Source organism: Nerophis ophidion, linkage group LG17 (assembly GCF_033978795.1).
Source record: "Nerophis ophidion isolate RoL-2023_Sa linkage group LG17, RoL_Noph_v1.0, whole genome shotgun sequence".
NCBI lineage: Eukaryota > Metazoa > Chordata > Actinopteri > Syngnathiformes > Syngnathidae > Nerophis > Nerophis ophidion.
In genome coordinates, this window is record NC_084627.1 from 864576 (window position 1) to 879847 (window position 15272).

Here is a 15272-nt window from a genome sequence, read left to right on the forward strand (position 1 = left end):
TTCTCTTTCCATAGCAGCGCACGTCCGACTTCCAGTGTGTTCCTACTTCCGGATACAAAACGCTTGTGTGTTCTAATCACGGCAGACTTATGTGACAAACAACAAAGACACCTATTATTGAACAAATGAGGATTCACAACCTTATCTTTTTCAAGCGGAATGAATGAAGGATTAAGTGCTGCTTCCAGAAGCGAACACAAAGAAGAGGGTGAAACCTTGGAGGAGACGGAACTGAGGTGAAATCGATTCGAAGCCCCAATTGTGGAATTTGGAGACGAGCTATTTTGACATAAATGGTTTGCTTACCCCGCCCGGAAAAGGGTGGAGTGCCATCTCCAGGTTGGGGAGGAGACCCTGCCCCAAGTGGAGGAGTTCAAGTACCTAGGAGTCTTGTTCACGAGTGGGGGAAGAGTGGATCGTGAGATCGACAGGCGGATCGGTGCGGCGTCTTCAGTAATGCTGACGTTGTATCGATCCGTTGTGGTGAAGAAGGAGCTGAGCCGGAAGGCAAAGCTCTCAATTTACCGGTCGATCTACGTTCCCATCCTCACCTATGGTCATGAGCTTTGGGTTATGACCGAAAGGATAAGATCACGGGTACAAGCGGCCGAAATGAGTTTCCTCCGCCGTGTGGTGGTGCTCTCCTTTAGAGATAGGGTGAGAAGCTCTGCCATCCGGGAGGAACTCAAAGTAAAGCCGCTGCTCCTCCACATCGAGAGGAGCCAGATGAGGTGGTTCGGGCATCTGGTCAGGATGCCACCCGAAAGCCTCCCTAGGGAGGTGTTTAGGGCACGTCCAACCGGTAGGAGGCCACGGGGAAGACCCAGGACACGTTGGGAAGACTATGTCTCTCGGCTGGCCTGAGATCGCCTCGGGATCCCCCAGGAAGAGCTAGACGAAGTGGCTGGGGAAAGGGAAGTCTGGGTTTCCCTGCTTAGGCTGTTGCCCCCGCGACCCGACCTCGGATAAGCGGAAGAAGATGGATGGATGGATGGATGGTTTGCTTACCACTAATAACAATAAAGTCACACTTTATATTGATCATTATACATGCAGCACGTCATGCGTTTTGTACAAACAAAACATTAAATAATACTTTACAGATACTGTAAAATGATTGTTCATGTTTTTCAGTCAGTACAGTTTGGTGTCCTATCGAATTGTGTTTCGCATTAAAAATTCAAACGCGTTTCCTGTTATCGTGGAAGCTATCTTATCTCTTGCTGTGGTTAGTTTTTACGGCTAATACCGAAGCATGCCGATGTGTTACTAGGCTAGAAAGAGAGTTTCTCAGTGTTCACTCTTACAATGACAATGTCGTTACAGCTTGGTTATAATACAGGTTACGGAACCGATTTTTATTTTTTAATTTTTTATTTTATTTTAATCTTCTATTCTTTTCTCCCATCCCCCCCTTGTTTACCTGTATGTCATCTTTTTTGTAAGGGGCGCTGGAAGCCGGCAGACCCGTCAGCGATCCTGTTCTGTCTCCCTGTAATGTTTCTCTGATCTTGAATGGGATTGTGCTGAAAATTGTAATTTTCCTGAAGGAACTCTCCTGACGGAATAAATAAAGTACTATCTAATCTAATCTAATCTAAAGTATTGGTGACGAGTTTTGAATGTATTTTAAAGAGATTTAGCGGTATAATTGATTGCTCTCACTAGCTACCTAAATTGAGACCATTTTTACATGTTAGAATACAAATATATATATATATATTTTGTATACTTCTAATATTGTGAAAAAACGTGAAATTCCTCTTAAAGATGCTGTATTGTTTTCATATCACATAAATGTGGTGCGTTCAAGAATTGTCGAAAAAACCAACTGGGAAATCTTAATTTTCTGACAAACAGACATGACAGCACGTATCGCTCTCAACGGGCAGCGGGTGTTGCTGTGGGCCCCCGACCCACCCGTCTGAAGGTCCTAACAAAAAGAAGCGTCGGAAGAAAGCCACAAATAGAAAGAAGTCTCGTGGGAAGCACGTGTTGTTGTTATGCAGATGGGTGCACACCTCCAGAAGAGCTGTATCAAACAAGCCGCCATAACAAACGTGATAATGCTCACTGTCGATACAAACTATCTTTGTGTTCATGTCTGTGGTCGGACAAGTGATATAAACCTGCACTCTATCATCATTTGATAGTCATTCCTGCTACTTTTGATGGTGGCGTCTGGATAAAACTTTCATTTCCAATACGAAACCGCTATTGGAGCCTTGAGTATTAACCGATACCGATATTGATCTGTCACGATATCATCAAGAATTATACATATTTGCATTTGTAACATAGAATGTTATAAAAAGCTTGATCAAGTGAAATTACTCAAACAGAGAACAATGGTGGGTGTGAAAAACACTAACCTATGTATTATTGTGTGAATGCTTTGGAGCATTCACACATATGGTTTTTCTTCTTCTCCAGATTTTGGCACGCTGTACTTTCCACATTTTTCATCCGATTCAAACCGTTCCAACTTCAAACTGTTCAGCCTTTTCGGGAATCGCAGGCTTTTCCTTGACAAATTAAAAAAATTCCCAGAAATTCGCTGTTTTCCGGGACATTTTTCCAATTCAAAATGGATTAAACATTTTTCAAACTTTGACCATTTCCACATTTTTCAACCAATTCAAACCATTGGGACGGCGTGGCGCAGTGGGAGAGTGGCCGTGTGTAACCCGAGGGTCCCTGGTTCAAATCCCACCTAGTACCAACCACGTCACATCCATTGTGTCCTGAGCAAGACACTTCACTTTTGCTCCTGATGGGTGCTGGTTGGTGCCTTGCATGGCAGCTCCCTCCATCAGTGTGTGAATGTGTGTGTGAATGGGTAAATGTGGAAGTAATGTCAAAGCGCTTTGAGTACCTTGACGGTAGAAAAGCGCTATACAAGTACAACCCATTTATTTATCATTTCCCCTTCAACATATTTCATTCATCCTGGACATTCAAACTATAATATTTCTAAGTTCAAAATAATTCCATGAATTCTCAGTTTAGTTTTCAAACTATATTTTCACCCTTCTGGCGACTACTACTTCCACATTTTTTACCCACTTTAAGGATTCCACCGTCAAAACATTCCTCTTAATGTGAAGTGAATTATATTTGTATAGCGCTTTTTCTCAAGTGACTCAAAGCGCTTTACATAGTGAAACCCAATATCTAAGTTACATTTAAACCAGTGTTGGTGGCACTGGGAGCAGGTGGGTAAAGTGTCTTGCCCAAGGACACAACGGCAGTAACTAGGATGGCACAAGCGGGAATCGAACCTGCAACCCTCAAGTTGCTGGCACGGCCACTCTGCCAACCGAGCTATGCCGCCCCATAATCAGGACAAAAAAACTAAGTTGTTTTTTGAGCTGGAAAATTTCCCGGTTTACCCGAAATTTCAAGAATTCCGTAATATCATTTCTCAATTAAAAATGTTACTACCCTAACATTTCTCGACCGGTTTGAAATATCCCAACATTAACCTTTTACACTTATACAGAAAATGCTAATTTTTTTAGCATTTTCTAAAAAAGAAGGTTTTCCCAAAATTCATTGAAATTCCCATTGAATAGAATGGAACATTTTCCCAGGTTGCACAGTTCCCACATTTTTTATCTGATTCAAACTGTTCCAACTTCAAAATACTCTACACATCCTGGACTTTCCCCAAGTTCCAAACCAAATTCCGTTTTTCTTTGAAATTCTAACTTTTAAACATTCCAACTATTGTAATACTCATACCACCTTCTATCAGCATTTCAGTTCAACTTCAGCATTGGAGCATTCACATGCAATTCCTTCAGGAAATGCCTCATCTAGTTAATTATAAAATTATACTGTCTTTAAGTTGAAGTGGAGAGGTAATTATTTTTGGACGACACTTAGTGGCCATAATATTACATTAATGATGCAGTAAGTTGAATGATGCGGTCACGTTTGTTACTGTATATTTTCTGATATGCTTATGCATTGAATACTTTGTATGTGTAAGTTCTCTGCAACTGTAATGACTTGATCATTGTTTACAGTGACAAATGCCTTTTTTTTAGATTGCAATATTGTTCAATTAAAGACACTTATCTAGCTGTTGTGTAGCTGCTAGCTACTAATAGCCTATAAGCTTTCTATGTTTACCTTTTGTAAATGACTTTACTAAAATGCAAGAAAAAACTCAACCTACATACAATGTCAATATCAAATTGCCCCGAATACTTTACATTCCTTAGCTAAAGTAGGAGAAGGGAGCGTCAGTCAAAACACCCACGGTACAATGAAGGGGTCGTGCGGAATTCTAGCGATTAGCTGCGGGACAAATAGGGATGTATACAGAGTACTGGTATGTTTTTCTACAGGTTCATTATTAGGTCGGTCCCAGACTGTGAAAATTCTGGACTAGCGATACTGCCATCTGTGTTTTTGTTCCTGCGGACCGACGTGATAATGACACGCTGCAACATTCTGCTACGCATTACAATCAACTTTGAAGAATGACAAAAAAGGAAGCAACACCACACAAAAGTTTGTACCACAGCAATATTTCCTCTTCAGAAGTTCCTCAAAGTCAAGCACGCTGTCAGTTTGAGGTGAACGCACTTAATCCATTTAGAGAAGTGAAAAATTAAGGTAAGATAATAATCCATCAAGTTACTTTAAAGCAGGTGTGTCCAAAGTGTGGCCCGGGGGCCATTTGCGGCCCGCAGCACATCATTCTAAAAATACTAAAATATATATATTTTTTTAAACAATAAAAAGTGGAATAAAAGAGCAAATTGGTGAAATATACGAGAAAAAGTTGCATTGTTGACTCTAATAATTTTTTTTTATAATTTCTCAAAAAATAATAATGAATCAAAATCAATGTTTCTATAAATTATTGATTGATTTAAGGCCAAAAAGGACAAAATTACAACAAAAATATGAAAATTATTTAAAAAATTACATATTATTTATTTACAAATACTAATTATACTAATTATTCTACTGATTGCTGTTATAAATATACTAAACGGTAAAGAATCTGGGTATTATCTTTGACCCAACTCTCTCCTTTGAGGCACACATTAAAAGCGTTACTAAAACGGCCTTCTTTCATCTCCGTAATATCGCTAAAATTTGCTCCATTCTGTCCACTAAAGACCCTGAGATCATTATCCATGCGTTTGTTACGTCTCGCCTCGACTACTGTAACGTATTATTTTCGGGTCTCCCCATATCTAGCATTAAAAGATTACAGTTGGTACAAAATGCGGCTGCTAGACTTTTGACAAGAACAAGAAAGTTTGATCACATTACGCCTGTACTGGCTCACCTGCACTGGCTTCCTGTGCACTTAAGATGTGACTTTAAGGTTTTACTACTTACGTATAAAATACTACACGGTCTAGCTCCATCCTATCTTGCCGATTGTATTGTACCGTATGTCCTGCCAAGAAATCTGCGTTCAAAGGACTCCGGCTTATTAGTGATTCCCAAAGCCCAAAAAAAGTTTGCGGGCTATAGAGCGTTTTCATTTCGGGCTCCAGTACTCTGGAATGCCCTCCCGGTAACAGTTCGAGATGCCACCTCAGTAGAAGCATTTAAGTCTCACCTTAAAACTCATTTGTATACTCTAGCCTTTAAATAGACTCCCTTTTTAGACCAGTTGATCTCCCGTTTCTTTTCTTTTTCTTCTATGTCCCACTCTCCCTTGTGGAGGGGGTCCGGTCCGATCCGGTGGCCATGTACTGCTTGCCTGTGTATCGGCTGGGGACATCTCTGCGCTGCTGATCCGCCTCCGCTTGGGATGGTTTCCTGCTGGCTCCGCTGTGAACGGGACTCTCGCTGCTGTGTTGGATCCGCTTTGGACTGGACTCTCGCGACTGTGTTGGATCCATTATGGATTGAACTTTCACAGTATCATGTTGGACCCGCTCGACATCCATTGCTTTCCTCCTCTCCAGGGTTCTCGTGGTCATCGTTGTCGCCGACGTCCCACTGGGTGTGAGTTTTCCTTGCCCTTATGTGGGCCTACCGAGGATGTCGTAGTGGTTTGTGCAGCCCTTTGAGACACTAGTGATTTAGGGCTATATAAGTAAACATTGATTGATTGATTGATTGATAAACTAATTAAACATTATAATATCTGAAGCTGATAAAGAGATTTAAGTTTTGAATGAAAAATAAAAAATAAGTTAAAAAGCATGACCTTTTTATGAGTGGGACACTTTTAAGTCCCCAAGAATTTTAAATGAATGTAATAACAACTGTCTTTGCAAAAAATAATAATAATAATAAATTCAAATCAATTTTGCTATGAATTATTGACCTATTTAGGATCCAATTACTTCACATCAAATATTCCACTTTGAAAGTCCTTTTGGTAAAAATATTGTATATTTTGTATTTTTGACCCAAAAAATAGGGTTTTGACAAAAAGCTTGTAAAATGTAGAAAAAAATAAATAAATGATAAATGGGTTGTACTTGTATAGCGCTTTTCTACCTTCAAGGTACTCAAAGCGCTTTGACACTACTTCCACATTTACCCATTCACACACACAATCACACACTGATGGAGGGAGCTGCCATGCGAGGCGCCAACCAGCACCCATCAGGAGCAAGGGTGAAGTGTCTTGCTCAGGACACAACGGACGTGACGAGGTTGGTTCTAGGTGGGATTTGAACCAGTGACCCTCGGGTTGCGCACGGCCACTCTCCCACTGCGCCACGCCGTCGAAGTCGAATTAAAGATTCAAGGGTTTTATAAAAAAAAATAATATAAGTCTTATTTTTAAAAAAATTTAAGACTGGAGCCCTTCTGGGTCCCTTGGAGTTAACTTGAGGGAGCCCCAACAATAAAAAAAAAAAGTTTATATTGCTTAAATGTGTTTTGGTTTGTTCCGTCTCTTGACTACAAACTTGAATGATCAGGTGTCACATTTGCTCACTGCCTCTTTCTTTTTATACAATACACACCACACACACACACACACAGACACACAGACACACAGACACACAGACACACAGACACACAGACACACAGACACACAGACACACAGATTGGTAGCGCAACACTCAATAGGGATTCAGTCTGTCAGTCAAATAGGTCCGTGTGCAACATAAACACAAACAACAAATTCTATTGTTACAAAATTCACACACACATTACATGCTCATTCACAGGTGTCAAATCTGGCCAGCAAATTTATTTTATGTGGCCCGTGAAAGCCTGGAAATAATATGCGTTAATAAAATGCTTAATCTTTTCTTACTAAATACATTTGTTCTTTCCCTTTTGACATAAAAAATCATGCACTGCATGCAATTGCATAGCTTTTACAATTCAATATTATCAAAATAAAAATATTGTATTATCATCCGTCCATCCATCCATTTTCTACCACTTATTCCATTCACGGTCGCAGGGGGCGCTGGAGCCTATCACAGCTACAATCGGAAGGCGGTGTACACCCTGGACAAGTCGCTACCTCATCGCATTGTTTTATCATGTATTACAACCTTTTTTTTTGTGAAAATAAAAGATAAATACTGTATTTAAATATCTGCCTGACTTATGATTTCAAAACAATTCATCAATCAAATTGTAGACTGTAAAATTGACATTAGGTTTTACGGTTAAATTCCGCCGACTGAGGTTTTTTTTTTTTTACCTTAAAATCAACTTTGGTACTGTTTTTTCCAATATACACTAAAACATGAAAAAAAAATGACAAAAAAATGTTAAAACAAAAAGATATGGTAAAAAAAAAATAAAAAACTGGCGGCTCTGTTGCTTGAATTTTACGGCTAAAAACATTTATTACATTTCTACATGTTCTAAAAAAAAAAAACACTGCTTTTACTGTAAAATTCTGGTGACTGAGCTGCCAATTTTTAAAGTAAAATTAAATATTTTTTTGCAGATTATGTAAAAAAAAAATGTATTAATGTATTATATATAAACATGATATGCTCCAGCACCCCTCGCAATCCCAAAGGGACAAGCGGTAGAAAATGGATGGATGTATATTCATATATTACTCATTGTTAAAATCGGCCCTCTGAAGGCTACAATGACCTTGATGTGGCCCCCAATGAAAACAGGTGTGACAGCCCTGTGCTAATTGATTGTATTGATTTCTATGATACATTTGATATATCATGTAAAAGGTCTGAGTTTTGCACATGCATGTCATACATAACTATTACGTAATTGTACTGAATAGAAACACAGTGATGGATGTGTGTGTTTTTTACAAGAAGATGACATAACTGCATCATACCTTGCACTTCTTTAAGTATTGATAAGAGACTTTCCTGCTCTGAGGTGTTACAGCACATCATGTTGGAGGTGTTATGGTTTCATTAGTGCTAATCAAAATGCATTTTTTTCACATTTTGTATTTCCACAAATTACATATAGTACCGATAACTGTATCGAGAAATATACCGGTATCGATAACAGTATCGTACCAATAAAATCTTATCGATATACAGTACAGGCCAAAAGTTTGGACACACCTTCTCCTAATTCAATGGGTTTTCTTTATTTTCATGACTATTTACATTGTAGATTGTCACTGAAGGCATCAAAACTATGAATGAACACATGTGGAGTTATGTAATCAACAAAAAAAGGTGAAATAACTGAAAACATGTTTTATATTCTAGTTTCTTCAAAATAGCCACTCTTTGCCCTGATTACTGCTTTGCACACTCTTGGCATTCTCTCGATGAGCTTCAAGCACACCTGTGAAGTGAAAACCATTTCAGGTGACTACCTCTTGTAGCTCATCAAGAGAATGCCAAAAGTTTGACAAATAACTAAAAACATGTTTTATATTCTATTTTCATCAAAATAGCCACCCTTTGCTCGGATTACTGCTTTGCACATTCTTAGCATTCTCTCGATGAGCTTCAAGAGGTAGTCACCTGAAATGGTTTTCACTTCACAGGCTTGCTTGAAGCTCATCGAGAGAATGCCGAGAGTGCGCAAAGCCGTAATCAGAGCAAAGGGTGGCTATTTTGAAGAAACTACAATATAAAACATGTTTATTTTACCTTTTATTGTTAAGTACATCACTCCAAATGTGTCATTCATAGTTTTGGTGCTTTCAGTGACAATCTACAATATAAATAGTCATGAAAATAAAGAAAACACATTGAATGAGGAGGTGTGTCCAAACTTTTGGTTCGTACTGTACATCCCAAATGTCAACCTTGAGTAAAATGGCACTGCGCTATGCATTTCCTTTTGGAGTAGACACATTCCTCTCCGTCGCTTAAGGTGTACCGAGTGGGAACTCGGTACGCCTCTGTGTTATGTAACAAAAATAGTTACAAATACAAAATACAGGCCAAAAGTATGGACACACCTTCTCATTCAATGTGTTTCTTTTTATTTTCACGACTATTTACATTCTAGATTGTCACTGAAGGCATCACAACTATGAATGAACACATCTGGTGTTATGTACTTACCAAAAAAAGGTGAATTAACTGAAAACATGTTTTATATTCTATCAATCCATCCATTTTCTACCGCTTATTCCCTTTGGGGTTGCGGGGGGCGCTGGAGCCTATCTCAGCTACAATCAGTCGTAAGGCGGAGTACACCCTGGACAAGTTGCCACCCCATCACAGGGCCAACACATATAAACAGACAACATTCACACTCACATTCACACACTACGGCCGATTTTATATTCTAGTTTCTTCAAAATAGCAACACTTAAAAAAGTCAAGTATGAGCTGAAATGGTTTTCACTTCACGTGTGCTTGAAGTTCATCTATCCATCTTCTTCCGCTTATCCGAGGTCGGGTCGCGGGGGCAGCAGCCTAAGCAGGGAAGCCCAGGCTTCCCTTTCCACAGCCACTTCGTCTAGCTCTTCCCGGGGGATCCCGAGGCGTTCCCAGGCCAGCCGGGAGACATAGTCTTCCCAACGTGTCCTGGGTCTTCCCCGTGGCCTCCTACCGGTTGGACGTGCCCTAAACACCTCCCTAGGGAGGCGTTCGGGTGGCATCCTGACCAGATGCCCGAACCACCTCATCTGGCTCTTCTCGATGTGGAGGAGCAGCGGCTTTACTTTGAGTTCCTCCCGGATGGCAGAGCTTCTCACCCTATCTCTAAGGGAGAGCCCCGCCACCCGGCGGAGGAAACTCAATTCGGACGCTTGTACCCGTGGTCTTATCCTTTCCGTCATGACCCAAAGCTCATGACCATAGGTGAGGATGGGAACGTAGATCGACCGGTAAATTCAGAGCTTTGCCTTCCGGCTCAGCTCCTTCTTCCCCACAACGGATCGGTACAACGTCCGCATTACTGAAGACGCCGCACCGATCCGCATGTCGATCTCACGATCCACTCTTCCCTCACTCGTGAACAAGACTCCTAGGTACTTGAACTCCTCCACTTGGGGCAGGGTCTCCTCCCCAACCCGGAGATGGCATTCCACCCTTTTCCGGGCAAGAACCATGGACTCGGACTTGGAGGTGCTGATTCTCATTCCGGTCGCTTCACACTCGGCTGCAAACCGATCCAGTGAGAGCTGAAGATCCCGGTCAGATGAAGCCATCAGGACCACATCATCTGCAAAAAGCAGAGACCTAATCCTGCGGTCACCAAACCGGAACCCCTCAACGCCTTGACTGCGCCTAGAAATTATGTCCATAAAAGTTATGAACTTCTCTTGAAGTTCATCCAGAGAATGCCAAGAGTGCCCAAAGCAGTAATCAGAGCAAAGGGTGGCTATTTTGAAGAAACGAGACCACCTCCAAAGACATGCACCTGGGGACAGGTTGATTGGCAACACTAAATGCTCCCTAATGTGTGAATGTGAGTGTGAATGTTGTCTGTCTATCTGTGTTGGCCCTGTGATGAGGTGGCGACTTGTCCTGGGTGTACCCCGCCTTCCGACTGATTGTAGCTGAGATAGGCTCCAGCACCCCCCGCGACCCCGGAGCGAATAAGCGGTAGAGAATGAATGGGTAGAATATAAAACATGTTCATTTCACCTTTTTTGTTAAGTACATAACTCCATGTGTTCATTCATAGTTTTGATGCCTTCAGTGACAATCTACAATGTAAATAGTCATGAAAATAAAGAAAACACATTGGAGGTGTGTCCAAACTTTTGGCCTGTATTGCGCATCCCTCGGGACAAATGTCAACCTCGAGTGAAATGACAGCTTGAAGTGAAGTGTTCCAAAACAGACATTGGTTTTCAAGTTCCGCCTTCTCCTTGGCATTTGTTGACGGAGTAGACACATACCTGTCTGTCGCTTAAGGTGCACCGTGTGGGAACTCGGTAGCACCAAGAACGCAGTTACAAATATACATGTGCTACTTCACCCCTAATTAAATGTAGCCTTTACCTGACATTGTGTTGATGAAATAGTCAAGTTGCTATTCAAGCACGGAGTCCAGTTCGAGTAGGAGTGACTTTCTGTCAATTATAAACAAAAGTGCCTTCATTGAGTTACTTGTTAGTTTGAAAAGTGGTGTGTCCATTTACTTTGGAATAAAGTTTAACATCAATCAATGAATCAATGTTTATTGATATAGCCCTAAATCACAAGTGTCTCAAAGGGCTGCACAAGCCACGATGACATCCTACGTTCAGAGCCCACATAAGGGCAAGGAAAAACTCACAACGCAGTTGGATGTCAATGTGAATGACTATGAGAAACCTTGGAGAGGACCGCAGATGTGGGTGACCTCGAACCCTCTAGGGGAGACCGGATGCAATGGACGCTGAGTGGGTCTGACATAATATTGGGAAAGTCCAGTCCATAGTGGATCTAACATAATAGTGAGAGTCCAGTCCATAGTGGATCTAACCTAATAGTGAGAGTCCAGTCCATAGTGGATCTAACCTAATAGTGAGAGTCCAGTCCATAGTGGATCTAACATAATAGTGAGAGTCCAGTCCATAATGGATCTAACATAATAGTGAGAGTCAAGTCCATAGTGGATCAAACATAATAGTGGAAGTCCAGTCATAAGTGGATCTAACATAATAGTGAGAGTCCAGTCTACAGTGGATCTAACATAAGAGTGAGAGAGTCCAGTCCATAGTGGATCTAACATAATAGGGAGAGAGTCCAGTCCATAGTGGATCTAACATAATAGTGGAAGTCCAGTCCATAGTGGATCTAACATAATAGTGAGAGAGTCCAGTCCATAGTGGATCCAACAAAATAGTGAGAGTCCAGTCCATAGAGGATCTAACATAATAGTGGATGTCCAGTCCATAGTGGATCTAACATAATAGTGTGAGAGTCCAGTTCATAGTGGATCTAACATAATACTGAGAGTCCAGTCCATAGTGTATCTAATATAATAGTGAGAGAGTCCAGTCCATAGTGGATCTAACATAATAGTGAGAGAGTCCAGTCCATAGTGGATCCAACATAATAGTGAGAGTCCAGTCTATAGTGGATCTAACATAATAGTGAGAGAGTCCAGTCCATTGTGAATCTAACATAATAGTGAGAGTCCAGTTCATAGTGGATCTAACATAATAGTGAGACTCCAGTCCATAGTGGATCTAACATAATAGTGAGAGTCCAGTCCATAGTGGATCTAACATAATAGTGAGACTCCAGTCCATAGTGGATCTAACATAATAGTGAGAGTCCAGTCCATAGTGGATCTAACATAATAGTGAGACTCCAGTCCATTGTGAATCTAACATAATAGTGAGAGTCCAGTCCATAGTGGGTCTAACATAATAGTGAGAGTCCAGTCCATAGTGGATCTAACATAATAAATAATGAGAGTCCAGTCCATAGTGGATCTAACATAATAGTGAGAGTCCAGTCCATAGTGGATCTAACATAATAAATAGTGAAAGTTCAGTCCATAGTGAATCTAACAAAATAGTGAGAGTCCAGTCCATAGTGAATCTAACAAAATAGTGAGAGTCCAGTCCATAGTGGATCTAACATAATAGTGAGAGAGTCCAGTCCATTGTGAATCTAACATAATAGTGAGAGTCCAGTCCATAGTGGATCTAACATAATAGTGAGAGTCCAGTCCATAGTGGATCTAACATAATAGTGAGAGTCCAGTCCATAGTGGATCTAACATAACAGTGAGAGTCCAGTCCATAGTGGATCTAACATAATAGTGAAGAGTCCAGTCCATAGTGGATCTAACATAATAGTGAGAGTCCAGTCCATAGTGGATCTAACATAATAGTGTGAGTCCAGTCCATAGTGGATGTAACATAATAGTGAAGAGTCCAGTCCATAGTGGATCTAACATAATAGTGGGAGTCCAGTCCATAGTGGATCTAACATAATAGTGAAGAGTCCAGTCCATAGTGGATCTAACATAATAGTGGAAGTCCAGTCCATAGTGGATCTAACATAATAGTGGGAGTCCAGTCCATAGTGGATCTAACATAATAGTGAAGAGTCCAGTCCATAGTGGATCTAACATAATAGTGGAAGTCCAGTCCATAGTGGATCTAACATAATAGTGAGAGTCCAGTCCATAGTGGATCTAACATAATAGTGTGATAGTCCAGTCCATATTGCATCTAACATAATAGTGTGAGAGTCCAGTCCATAGTGGATCTAACATAATAGTGAGAGTCCAGTCCATAGTGGATGTAACATAATAGTGAGAGTCCAGTCCATAGTGGATCTAACATAATAGTGAGAGTCCAGTCAATAGTGGATCTAACATAATAGTGAGAGTCCAGTCCATAGTGGATCCAACATAATAGTGAGAGAGTCCAGTCCATAGTGGATCCAACATAATAGTGAGAGAGTCCAGTCCATAGTGGATCCAACATAATAGTGACATGAAGGAAGTCAACCATTATTAAATGTATAAATATATTGATTATGTTAAAAAATAAACACGAGGTATGTAGCAGGAAAGTTAGCATAGCATTGTTGTTAAACTTAACCGTCCTGGGACTTTAATGTTGCCGAATATGACATTTAAACATTGGGAAGTGGAGTTTAATATTCTTACAAAAGTCTTTTCAACACTTTTATAGGTGTCAAGTAAAGTAGTAAAAAAGTAACTTACGTGGTGATTTAAAGTTATGTCAGCGTGCAAAGTAGCCACGCAGGCTAGTTAGCCTTAGCCGCTGGTTCTTTGAAGGCAGCCCGAGGAAGTCAACAGTTGTCTGCGTCTTCTCGGCGGCACTTTCGCCACCAAATCTTCCAATTAAAAAAAGTTTTATTTAATCCAACAAGCGGGGAGTTACGACTTTTCCTCCAGGCGTCCGAGCTCCTTCCCCACCCCGTGCCGGGAGACTTTTTTATAAACTTGGAAAGCGAAGAGGAGATAAAGGCGGCTCCTCCGTCAGCCGGACGCCGCCGACCGGCCGGCTTGTGTCCGCATCAAGGCCGCGCTGCTCTTCTTCTTCTTCTTCTTGCCCTGGGCCGTGGTTGACTCATCCTTCTCATGCGAGACTCGGAGCGGCGAACTTGTGGCCGAGCACTCGCCGAGACGCCTCCTGGGCCGCCATACTCGCCATACGCGCAAGGTGGTTGACACAAATATGTGGGTGGGGCCACGTGTGACGTCACATGCGTGCGTGGGCTAGTCCTGCCAGAAACCGGAAGTTGGGAGTGCAGCGGCCCTGAGTTGGGTACATTTATCTAAGAAACCTTCACATTAAAGGCCTGCTGAAATGAGATTTTCTTATATAAACGGGGATAGCAGGTCCATTCTATGTGTCATACTTGATCATTTCGCGATATTGCCATATTTTTGCTGAAAGGATTTAGTAGAGAACATCGACGATAAAAAGTTTGCAACTTTTGGTCGCTAATAAAAAAAAAGCCTTGCCTTTACCAGAAGTAGCAGACGATGTGCGCGTGATGTCACGGGTTGTATGGCTCCTCACATACTCACATTGTTTATAATCATAGCCTCCAGCAGCAAGAGCTATTCGGACAGAGAAAGTGACGATTTCCCCAATAATTTGAGCGAGAATTAAAGATTTGTGGATGAGGAAAGTTAGAGTAAAGAACTAAAAAAAATAAAAAATGAGAAAAAGCGACAGCTCCGGGCGGCGGCAGTGGGAACGTTTCAGATGTAATTAGACACATTTACTAGGATAATTCTGGAAAATCCCTTATCTGCTTATTGTGTTAAAGGCCTACTGAAACCCACTACTACCCACCACGCAGTCTGATAGTTTATATATCAATGATGAAATATTAACATTGCAACACGTCAATACGGCCTTTTTAGTTTACTAAATTGCAATTTTAAATTTCCCGGGAGTTTTTTCTTGAAAACGTCGCGTAATGACGTGTACGCTT

The 15272-nt window shown here is 41.1% G+C and overlaps 1 protein-coding gene across 2 annotated transcripts in view; it reads right to left on the reverse strand.

Moving 5' to 3' along the window:
* abl1 (c-abl oncogene 1, non-receptor tyrosine kinase) overlaps positions 1-14513 on the reverse strand; it is a 105958-nt gene extending 91445 nt beyond the window's left edge. The window contains exons 1-2 of one of the 2 annotated variants that reach the window (XM_061875670.1): positions 14026-14513; positions 11355-11425 (exon numbers count right to left, since the gene is read on the reverse strand). The gene's annotated coding sequence lies outside the window, so the exon portion shown is untranslated. The remainder of the gene's footprint in view (positions 1-11354; positions 11426-14025) is intronic. The other variant, XM_061875669.1, reaches the window with a different exon arrangement.
* Positions 14514-15272: the final 759 nt, after the last annotated feature.